Source organism: Pleurodeles waltl, chromosome 3_1 (genome assembly GCF_031143425.1).
Source record: "Pleurodeles waltl isolate 20211129_DDA chromosome 3_1, aPleWal1.hap1.20221129, whole genome shotgun sequence".
In the NCBI taxonomy this organism is placed as follows: Eukaryota; Metazoa; Chordata; class Amphibia; order Caudata; family Salamandridae; genus Pleurodeles; species Pleurodeles waltl.
This window is the reverse complement of record NC_090440.1, coordinates 1,267,178,942-1,267,191,367: the sequence shown is the minus strand read 5'-3', so window position 1 is coordinate 1,267,191,367 and position 12,426 is coordinate 1,267,178,942.

Genomic DNA, 12,426 nt, shown 5'->3' with positions numbered 1-12,426 from the left:
AAACTTCTTTCAATACAGAAACCCCTCAAACTTTTAAAGTTTAGATTCTCATATGTTGTTTTCACAACTCTGGGGGTAGCATCTACAGAAGACATATTGAAAGAACAAAAAGTTTTGGGAAAGTGAGTAAAAAGTCAGTAGAATAACAGAGCTAACTTTTTAGAGAAAAGAAAAAAACATTTCAGAACTTTGAAAAACATTTGCAAAGTTAAACAGAACTATTAGGAAAGTTAGAAAATAGTTTCTAGGTATATATTATATATGCTCTAAGTATTGGAGCAAGCTTTTCTTGTGAAAAGCACAGGTAACATAGTGGTAAAGCAATTGCAAGGACGTATCCCACCGCTGCAACACCAATGTAGGAGGCTGGCCTGGTTTGTAGTGGGTACCTTGGGTACTTACACCTTATACCAGGTCCCGTTATCCCTTATCAGTGAAGTAGTAGAGTTCTAGCAGCTTAGGCTGATAGAGGTAGCTATAGTAGAGCAGCTTAGGCTGAACTAGGAGAAGTGCAAAGCTCATGTAATACCACTTATAGTTACACAGTACTTATACACAAGTAAAGACAATAAACAGTGTTACCAAAAATAAAGGTATTTATTTGGGTGACACAGTACCAAAAATATCTTAGAGACAATACTCCTTCTGGAGGTAAGTATTATAAACAACATATACACCAGACACCAAAATTAGACAAGTAAATTGTCATAGAACAATGCAAACAGTAGAAAATCCTATAGAATGCAATGGGAGAAAATAGGTCTAGGGGCAACACAAACCATATACTAAAAAACTGGAATGTGAATCACGAATTTCCCCCTAGACAAGTGTAGTCTGTGCAGAATCTCTGGGAGAGTAAAAATACTGTAAATGTCAGTAAATTACCCCACCCCAAAGCCCTGAAAAACAGGAGTAAAGTACTGCAAGTTTCCTTAGGACACACTACACCTCGTTTTGGGGATTTTGCAGCAGCCAACCAAGTCTGCAAAGAACAACTGCTGGATTATTGGACCTGAAGAGCTGAAAAGGAAGGTGACCAAGTCCAGATGTCAAAAGAAGTCCCAGATATGACCGGAGCCCCTGCCAATCCAGAAGAGGGTGCAAAAGAAGAGTCCCTGGTTAGTAGAAGACTGCGGAAATGCACCCTAGGGTTCCTGCATGATGCAAAAGATGTTCCATGCTGTGAAGATTGTTGAAGATGAGATTTCATGTTGGAAGGCACCAGCAAGCCTTGGCTACAACAAAGGTACGTTTTTTCATCAAAAAGGCACTGAATGGACCCAGGAGGGACCTGGGGGCCTCAACTCTGTGTGAGGACCAAGAGGGGGCTCTCAGCACTTAAGAGAGCCCTCACTGTGTCAGCCAGCACCCCCAGAAGCCACAGCATCAGGGTTCAAAGGAGGTGAAAAACATGGTTGATGCAACACAACAAAAGAAGGTCCCACGCTGCTGGAGAACAACTCAGCAAGTTGAGCATTTCAGGGTAGAATGCTGGGGACCTGGGCCAGGCTGTGCATGAATTAATTTTGCAAAGAGTGCACAGAGGCCTCAAGAGACAAAGAAGACACAATACACGGGGGTACTGTCATTCTCAGGGAAGGCAAGGTCTTACCTCCTCCAAATTTTGTCAGCAGGACCTCAGCACAGTCCATGTCGATGATGTCCACCCTCTGTGTCCTTAGGAGCATGCTCGTTGACATGACAGGAGTCCCAGGGTACCAGTCATCACCTTGGAAGGTGACTGATTGGAACAGGGGAGTGATTCCATCACTTCACAGGAGATTTCTTTGGTTCTTCTAATGCAGGATGAAGCCAGGGAGTCCCCATAGCGTGTACACCATGGAAACTGTTGCAGTTGCTGAGTTGGAACTGAGGTTGCCTAAGAAAAGTGTCTCTTGTAGACACTTTGTTGCAGTTATAGTGTTTATTGGAGCAGGCTGTGGTTGATCTGAGGTCAGAAGAGTCTGAAGTTGTTGCAGAAGATTCCTGAAGGAAACTTGCAAGCAGAATCTGAAGAGAACCCACAGGAGAGACCATAAATAGCCCTGAGAGGGGGATTGGCTACGTTATCAGATATGGACCTATCACGAGGGGTCTCTGATGTCACCTGCTGGCACTGGCCACTCAGAGCCCTCCAGAGTGCCCCCATACCTTGCAAAGCAAGATGGCCGAAGTCTGGGACACACTGGAGGAGCTCTGGGCACCACCCCTGGGGTGGTGATGGGCAGGGGAGTGGTCACCCCTCCCCAGCCTTCAACACCTATTTCTAAAGGGCGAGGGCGTAACACCCTGCACTCAGAGGAAATGCTTTGTTCTGCCTTCCTGGGACTGGACTGCCTAGGCCCTAGGAGGGCAGAACTCTGTCTGTGAGGTGGCTGCAGCTGTAGCTGCAGTGCAAGCCTCAGAGAGCTGGTTTGTCAGTACTGGGGCTCCATGGTGGAGCCCCCAGGATGCATGGAATTGACTCCCCAATACCAGATTTGGAATTGTGGGACAATTCCATGATCTTAGACATGTTGCATGGCCATATTCAGAGTTACCATTGTGAAGCTACTTATAGGTATTGACCTATATGTAGTGCACGCATGTAATGGCGTCCCCGCACTCATAAAGTCTGGGAAAATGACCCTGAACTATGTGGGGGCACCTTTGCTAGTGCAGGGGTGCCCTCACACTTAGTAACTTTGCACCTAACCTTCAGCAAGTGAAGGTTAGACACATAGGTGACTTATAAGTTACTTACGTGCACTGAAAATGGCTGTGAAATAACGTGTGCGTTATTTTACGCAGGCTGCAATGGCAGTCCTGTGTAAGGGTTTTTCTGAGCTCCCTCTGAGTGGCAAAAAAAATGCTGCAGCCCATATGGATCTCCTGGAACCCCAGTGCCCTGGGTACCTAGGTACCATATACTAGGGACTTATAAGGGGTGTCCAGTGTGCCAACTGAAATTGGTAAATGTAGTCACTGGCCTACAGTGACAAATTTAAAAGCAGAAAGAGCATAAGCACTGAGGATCTGATTAGCAGAGCTTCAGTGACACAGTCAAGCACTACACAGACATTCACCTTAGGCCACAAACTATGAACCCTGGGGTCCTGGTTAGCAGGATCCCAGTGAGACAGGCAAAACACACTGACATATACGTTTTTATCTATGAGCAATGGGTTCCTGGCTAGCAGGATCCCAGTGACACTTTAAAAACACACTGACACACACTCACGAACAGGCCAAAAGTGGCGGTAACCATGCTAGAAAGAGGCTACTTTCCTAGAAGCCTTGGCTGCTCTGCTACAGCTACCTCTAGACAGGCTAAGCTGCTAGACTCTGCCTACATTTCACTAAGGTGGATCACTGGACCTGGTATGAGGTGTAAGTACCTCTGGTACCCACTACGAACAAGGCCAGCTTCTCACATTGGTGGTGCAACAATGGGATAAGTACTTGCAATTGACTTATCACTTTGTCACTGGTGCTTTCCACGAGAAAGTGTACTCTAATACTTAGAGGCATATACAATTATACCTAGCAGTCTCATTTTCACTCTAAAGACATTGTTTTCCAGAAATGTTTTCTTTCTCTCTAAAAAGTTAGGTGAAATAGTTTTGCTTACTTCTTACACTTTTCCCAAACTTTTCTATCACTATGTGTTCTATTGAGGCTACCCCCAGGGTTATCAAGACAACCTATGAGAACCTTAACTTTAAAAGTCTGAAGGGGCTCTGCCTAGAAAGAAGCTTAGGGATTGGTAAGAACCCTAATAAGGATTGCCTCTTATATCTCCTCTTGCAAGATGATCAGGAGCAATCTAATACTCGTACAACCAAGAGGGGAGCTAGAGGGGGAATCTGACCATGTAGATTCAGGAGAGGTACCTGAAGATGCAGGCAAGGGTCCTTACACAGATCTTTCTCTTAACAAACCTCCCAGTGCAGCTGGTAGTGGGAAGGGGTCACACACATGTAGGGCACCCTTCACACCTAGAGGCCATGTCACTAGGGTCACTAGGGTTACTTAAGTTAGGGAAAGCTCAACCTCTGCCCACTCCAATGTCACTTCTATGTCAAAAGTATCCCACACATCCAACCCTGAGGACCATTCCCTAGATAGGGAACTCAAAAAGCTGAGGTTAAAGGAGGCCAGACTGAGAATACAGCAGCAACAGTTGGCCTTAGATAGTGAATCCCTAGTTGTGAAAAGGGAAAGACAGGGGTTAGGGTTAGTTCCCCATGGTGGCAGCAGCAACAGCAGTTTTAGAAGTTACAATGTCAAAGAACATACATTTGATTCTCGAAACCTGCATAAAATTGTCCTCCCTTACAAGGAGGGGGATGACATCTACAAGTGGTTTGTTGCACTTGAGTAGGCCCGTAAAATTCTGTGGTTGTCCTTCTCTGGCAAGGGGAGATATAGGCTCCTTGCTGTCAGAGAAGATGATTCAGATAATTACAATGTTCTGAAGACTGCACTCTTGGATAGATTTGCCTTAACCACTAAACAATATAGGATTAGGTTCAGAGAAACCAGAAAAGAGTTTTCACAAGATTGGATAGACTTTGTGGACTGTTCAGTGAAAGCTGTAGATTGTTGGTTGCATGGCAGCAAGGTGTCTGATTATAAAAGCTTATATAATCTAATCTTGAGAGAGCATATTCTTAACAATTGTGTGTCTGATTTGTTACACCAGTATCTTGTGGACTCAGATCTGACCTCTCCCCAAGAATTGGGAATGAAAGTAGACAAATGGGTCAGAACAAGGGTGAGCAGAAAAGCTCATACAGGGGGTGACAAGGACAACAGGAAGAAGGATGGTAAGTCACAGGACAAAGAGAAAAAGTCAGAGTCTTCACCAGGCCCACAAAAATCCTCTGGGGTAGTGGGCCCAAATCCTCTTCAAACCATCAGAAAAAGCCTTGTTGTTATTTGTGTAAAGGGAAATGCCAATGGGCAAGTGATCCCACTTGTCCCAAGAGAAACACCAAACCTCCCACCACCACAACCCCCACTACTTCCACTTGTGCCCCTAGTAATAGCAGTGGTGGTGGGAAAAACTCTACAAATAGCCAAACAAAGGGTGTATCTGGGTTCACATTTGGTAATGTAGTGGAGGTTGGTGTAGTTAGGGAGACCACTGTGGCTGTTTTAGACTTTGATGGTGGCATTAACCTTGCCACTTTAGTTTCTTGTCCCTTAATTTGGATAAGTGCAAGCAACTACCCCTAATAAATGGTGTTCAGGTTGAGGCGTACAGGGACACAGGTGCCAATGTAAATATGGTGATAGAGAAACTCGTTGCCCCAGAGTAACACCTGCTTGGTCATCAGTACCAAGTTACTGGGGCCCATAACGACACTGTTAGCCATCCCATGACCGTTGGGAATCTCAACTGGGGGGGGGTTACTGGTCCTAAGAAAGTTGTGGTATCCACTGATTTGCCTGTAGAGTGTTGATTGGGCAATGATTTAGAAACTTCAGCTTGGGCAGAAGTGGAGCTGGAGGCCCATGCAGCCATGCGTGGAATTCCAGGGCACATCTTTGTTCTTACCAGGGCTCAGGCCAAGAAGCAAAGAGGACAGGGAAACTTGGATCCTGGAACAATGGACCAAGTGCTCCCAAAAACCAGGGGTAGAAAGGGCAACCCCTTGACTAATATCCCTCCCTCTCCAGAAGATTCTCCTTTTAATGAGGAGTCAACTCCTTGTGCAGAACCTACACCAGAGGAGCTTCAGGCTGACACAGCTGAACGCTTGGGTGTAGGGGGGGCTGCGAGGGATTAACTGAGTGTAGCACAGCCGACCTGTCCCACTCTAGAGGGTCTAAGACAGCAAGCTGTCAAGCAGTAAACTGGGGATATCAGTGACTCACATAGAGTTTATTGGGAGAACAATCTCCTTTATACTGAAGCAAGGGACCTAAAGCCTGGTGCTACCAGATGACTGGTCATTCCCTTGCAGTATAGGGAATTCCTCCTAACTCTTGCACATGATATTCCCCTGGCTGGAAATATGGGGCAAAGAAAGACCTGGAACAGACTTGTCCCTCACTTTCACTGGCTTCACATGTCATAGGACACAAAAGAGTTTTGTTGCTCTTGTGTCACCTGCCAAGCCAGTGGCAAAACTGGTAGCACCCCAAAGGCCCCATTAAACCCACGTCCTGTGGTTGGGGTGCCCTTTGAAAGGGTAGGGGTTGATATTGTTGGCCCCGTTGATGCTCCAACTGCTTCTGGAAACAGATTCATCTTAGTGGTAGTGGACCATGCCACAAGATACCCATAAGCAATCTCCTTAAGGGCCACTACAGCTCCTGCAGTGGCAAAGGCCCCCCTGGGAATATTTTCTAGGGTGGGCTTTCCTAAAGAGGGAGTATCAGACAGGGGTAGTAACTTTATGTCTGCATACTTAAAAGCACTGTGGAAGGAATGTAGTGCAACCTATACATTCACCACACCCTATCTTTCACAAACAAATGGAGTGCTTGAAAGATTTAATATAACTCTCAAAGGCATGATCATGGGACTCTCTGAAAAACTCAGAAGGAGATGGGATGTCCCCCTGCCATGCCTCCTTTTTGCCTACAGAGAGGAACACAAGAAAGGAGTGGGATACAGTCCTTTGAACTCCTCTTTGGTCACCCTGTTAGGGGTCCACTTGCACATGTCAAAGAGGGGTGGGGGCAACCCTTGAAGCCCCCTAAACAAGACATTGTGGATTATGTGCTTGACCTAAGATCAAGAATGCCTGAGTACATGAAAAATGCCACTAAAACCTGCAGGCCAGCTAAGAGCTTCAAAAGCAATATCATGACCAGAAGACTGTCCTGACTGAGTGCCACCCAGGACAGAAGGTGTGGGTATTGCAGCTTGTGGCACCAAGAGCACTCCAAGGCAAATGGAGTGGACCACATCTTTTTGTGGAAAAGAAGGGTGAGGTCACCTATTTGGTGGACCTTGGCACTCCCAGAAGTCCCCTCAGGGTACTTCATGTCAGCTGCCTTAAACCCTACTATCATAGGGCAGATTTGACCCTACTCATGGCCACAGATTAGGGGCAGGAAGAAGAGAGTAACCCTCTTCCTGACCTCTTTTCCAATTCTGCAGTTGATGGCTCAGTGGAGGGGATTGTCCTTGCAGACTGCCTTACAGCAGAACAAAAGGAGGACTGTAAGAACCTTCTAGGACAATTCTCTGAACTCTTTTCACTCACGCCTGGTCAGACTATTTGGCGTGAAAATACTATTGATACTTGAGACAGTTTACCTGTCAAAAGTAAGAGATATAGGCAGCATGACCATGTCAGAGAATGTATTAAGTCTGAGGTTCAGAAGATGTTGGACCGAGGAGTTATTGAGAACTCAGACAGACCAGCCCAGTGGTGCTTGTCCCCAAACCTCATAGTCAAAGTGGAAAAAGGGAAATGAGGTTTTGTGCAGACTACAGAGGGCTCAATACAGTTCAAGAATAGATGCTCACCCTATACCCAGGGCAGATAAGCTAATAGATACACTGGCATCTGCCAAGTATCCAAGCACCTTTAATTTGACTGCAGGGTATTGGCAGATCAAATTATCAAAGGATGCTAAACCAAAAACTGCATTTCAACCATTGGAGAGCATTATCAATTCACAGTTATGCACTTTGGTCTGAAAATGCACCTGCCACTTTCAAACGGCTAATGAACACAGTCCTTCAAGGTCTGGAAGCATTCAGTGCAGCATGTCTGGACGATATTGCTGTATATTGCTATTGTGTAAGCTCCAGCTTCGTGGTCCACCTATGAAAAGTTTTGGAGGCCCTGCAGAAGGCAGGCCTCACTATCAAGGCTTCTAAATGCCATATAGGGTAGGGGAAAGTGGGTTATCTGGGACACATAGCTGGTGGAGAACAGATTGAACCACTAGAGGGGAAGATCCAGACAATTTTAGACTAGGCTCGCCCTACTACTCAGACCAAGGTCAGAGCCTTTCTTGGTCTCACTGGGTATTACAGGAGGTTTATTAAGAACTGTGGCTCCATTGTTGGCCCTCTTAATGACCTCACCTCTAAAAAAGTGCCCTAAAAGGTATTATAGACAGCCAGCTGTCAAAGAGCTTTTGAGGAGCTTAAGCAGGCTAAGTGTACTGCACTTGTCCTAAAAAAGCCCAAAATACATTGTCCAGACAAATGCTTCTGAACTGGAGGTTGAGGCAGTGCTTTCACAACTAAACTGAGAGTGTCAGGATGAACCTGTTGCTTTTATCAGTAGGAAGTTGACCCCCTATAGAAAAGCATTGGTCAGGCATAGAGAGGGAGGCCTTTGCTGTGGTCTGGGCCCTGAAGAAGTTGCGACCATACATATTTGGCACTCACTTCATAGTTCAGACAAACCACAAACCTATCTTATGGTTAAAACAGATGAAAGGAGAAAACCCTAAATTGTTGAGGTGTTCCATTTTCCTACAGGGAATGGACTTACCAGTGGAAAATAGACCTGGGAGTAACCACTCCAATGCAGATGGACTCTCCAGATATTTCCACTTAGAAAATGAAGACTCATCTGTGTAAAGTTAGCCTTATTGTTCTTCGTTTGAGGGGGGTTGTGTAGGAAAGTAACATCCTTCTTGGCATGTTACCCTCAATTTCTACCTGTTTGTCAGTGTGTTTTTGTTGCCTCACTGGGATCCTGCTCGTCAGAACCCCAGTGCTCATATTTTTTGGCCTACATGTCATGGTTGTCAGTATGCTTGACTGTGTCACTGGAGTCATCCTAATTAGAACTCCAGTGCTGATGCTCTCTCTGATTCCAAATGTGTCACTATAGTCTAGTTACTCCATATTCCAATCCAGATTGGCACACTGGCCCCCCTTTATAAGTCTCTATTATATGGTACCTAGGTACCCAGGGAATTGGGGTTCCAGGAAACCCTTAAGGAGCTCACACAAACACTCCTTCAGGACTGCCATTGCAGCCTGAGTAAAATAGTGCAAATACTATTTCACAGCCATTTTCACTGCACCAGGTAACTTAGAAGTCATCTATATGTCTAACCTTCAGTTATTGGTGGCTAGGTGCAAAATTATGGTGTGTGATGGCACCCTTGCACTAGCAAAGGTGCCCCCACGTTGTCCAGGACCAATTTCCCAGACTTCGTGAGTGCGAGGTCACCATTATAAGCGTACACTACATATATGTCAATACATATATGTAGCTTCACAATGGTAACTCAGAATATGGCCATGTGAGGTATCTAATATTGAGAAATTGTACCCCCAATCTGATTCTGCTACTGGAGGGCAATTCCATTCACCCTGGGGGCTTCACCATAGACCCCCAGAACTGCCAAACCAGCTCTCTGAGGTTTCCACTGCAGCCACAGCTGCTGCCACCTCCCAGACAGGTTTCTGCCCTCTTGGGGATTGAGTAGCTCAATCCTAGGAAGGCAAAACAATGCATTTCCTTTATGAGAGGGGTGTTACACCCATTCCCATTGGAAATACGTGTTAAAGACATGGGGGGTATCCTCACAGAGCCTCTGGAAATGCTTTGAAGGGCACAAACGGTGCCCTCCTTGCATAATCCAGACTGCACCAGTTCAGGGACCGCCAGTCCCTGCTCTGGCAAGAAACAGGACAAAGGAAAGGGGAGTGACCCCACGCGTGGTGCCCATATCTCCTCCAGAGTGTCCCTGGCGTTAGCCATCTTGGATTCAAAAGTGTGGGGACCCTCTGGGAGCATTTGAGTAGCCAGTGCCAGCAGGTGACGTCAGAGACCCCTCCTGATAGGTCCTTACTGTAGGAGGCTGGCCTGTCTTATAGTGGGTACCTGGAGGTACTTTCACATTGTGCCAGGTCCAGTTATGCCTTATTAGTAGATTAGAAGTGTTCTAGCAGTTTAGGCTGATAGAGGTAGCTATAACAGAGCATCTTAGGCTGAACTAGGAGACATGCAAAGCTCCTAATATACCACCTGTATCACTTAGCACCATATCATAAGAAAACACAATACTCAGAGTTACTAAAAATAAAGGTACTTTATTTTAGTGACAATATGCCAAAAGTATCTCAGAAGATATACTTCCTTAGGAGGTAAGTAATATACACAAAATATACACACAAACCAAAAACAGGTAAGTAAACAGTTAGAAAAGTAGTGCCAACACTGTAGAACACACTAGAATGCAATAGGAGACAATAGGCCTAGGGGCAACACAAACCATGTACTCCAAAAGTGGAATGTGAACCACGAGTGGACCCCATTCCTAGTGTAGTGTGTAGAGGATCGCTGGGAGTGTAAGAAAACACTAAGGGTGTCCAAGATAACCCACCCCAAGACCCTGAACAGTAGGAGTAAAGTTACCCTGCTATCCCAGAAAGACAGTAAAGTCGACATAGGGGATTCTGCAAAGGCAACAACTGACTGAAAAGCACTGAAGATGGATTCCTGGACCTGAGGACCTGCAAAGGAAGGGGACCGAGTCCAAGAGTCAGGCAAGTGTCCAGGGGGGGCAGGAACCCACTAAACCCCGGATGAAGGTGCAAAAGGGCTGCCGCCGGGTGGAAAACGCCAAAGATTCTGCAACAACGGAAGGTGCCAAAAACATCTCCTTTGGTCAGATGTGTCATGGCGTGCTGGAGGATGCAGAGTTGTTTCCACACAGAAAGACCGCAAGCAAGCCTTGCCAGCTGTAAGAGTTGTAGTTGAGGATTGTGGGTGCTGCCAGGGTCCAGGAAGGACCAGGAGGTCGCCCCTTGGAGGAGGAGATTGAGGGGGCACTTAGCAACAGAGAGAGCCCACACAGAAGCAGGCAGCACCCACAGAAGCACCTGAACAGGCGTTCAGAATATCTGAGCATGGCGGTCATCTCAGCACAACAAAAGAGGGTCCCACGAAGTCGGAGGTCAACTCAGCGAGCTGGGCAATGCAGGACGGAGTGCTGGGGACCTGGGCTGTGCTGTGCACAAAGGAAGTCTTGCAAAAGTGCACCGAAGCCCTAGCAGCTGCAGTTCACACAGTACACAGGATTACTGTCTAGCATGGGGAGGCAAGGACTTACCTCCACCAAATTTGGACAGAAGGACCACTGGACTGTCAAGGTCACTTGCATCCAGCTCTTGTATTCCAGGGACCACACTCGTCAAGATGAGAGGGGACCCAGAGGACCGGTGATGCAGAAATTTGGTGCCTGCTTTGACAGGGGGAAGATTCCGTCGACCCACAGGAGATTTCTTCTTGGCTTCCAGTGCAGGGTTGAAGGCAGACAGCCCTCAGAGCATGCACCACCAGGAAACAGTCGAGAAAGCCGGCAGGATGAGGCGCTACAATGTTGCTGGCAGTCTTCTTGCTACTTTGTTGCAGTTTTGCAGGTGTCCTGGAGCAGTCAGCGGTCGATCCTTGGCAGAAGTCGAAGAGAGAAGTGCAGAGGAACTCTGGTGAGCTCTTGCATTTGCTATCTGGTGAGAAATCCACAGGATAGACCCTAAATAGCCCTCAGAGGAGGATTGGCTACCTAACCAGGTAAAAGCCTATCAGGAGGGGTCTCTGACATCACCTGCTGGCACTGGCCACTCAGAGGACTCCATTCTGCCCTCACACCTCTGCATTCAAGATGGCAGAGGTCTGGGACATACTGGAGGAGCTCTGGGCACCACTCCTGGGGTGGTGATGGACAGGGAAGTGGTCAATCCCCTTTCCTTTGTCCAGTTTCATGCCATGAACTGGTGTAGACTAGCTTATGCAAGGCCGGTACCATCTGTTCCATCCAAAGCATTTCCAGAGGCTGGGGGAGGCTACTCCTCACCAGCCCTTAACACCTATTTCCAAAGGGAGAGGGTGTAACATCCTCTCTCAGAGGAAATCCTTGGTTCTGCCTTCCTGGGACTGGGCTGCCCCGACCCCAGGAGGGAGGAAACCTGTCTGAGGGTTGGCAGCAGCGGTAGCTGCAGAGAAAACCCCAGAGAGCTGGTTTGGCAGAACCCAGGGTCCATGCTGGAGCCCCGGGGATGCATGGAATTGTCCCCCCAATACCAGAATTGACAATTCCCTGATCCTAGCCATGTTACATGGCTATGTTCGGAGTTACCTTTGTGAAGCTACACATAGGTATTGACCTATATGTAGTTCACGCGCGTAATGGTGTCCTCGCACTCACAAAGTATGAGGAATTTGCCCTGAACAATGTGGGGGTACCTTGGCTAGTGCCAGGGTGCCCTCACATTAAGTAACTTTGCACCTAACCTTCACTAAGTGAGGGTTAGTCATATAGGTGACATATAAGTTAATTAAGTGCAGTGTAAAATGGCTGTGAAATAACGTGGACGTTATTTCACTCATGCTGCAGTGGCAGTGACATGTAAGAATTGTCTGAGCTCCCTATGGGTGGCAAAAGAAATGCTGCAGCCCATAGGGATCTCCTGGAACCCCAATACCATGGGTACCTAGGTACCATATACTA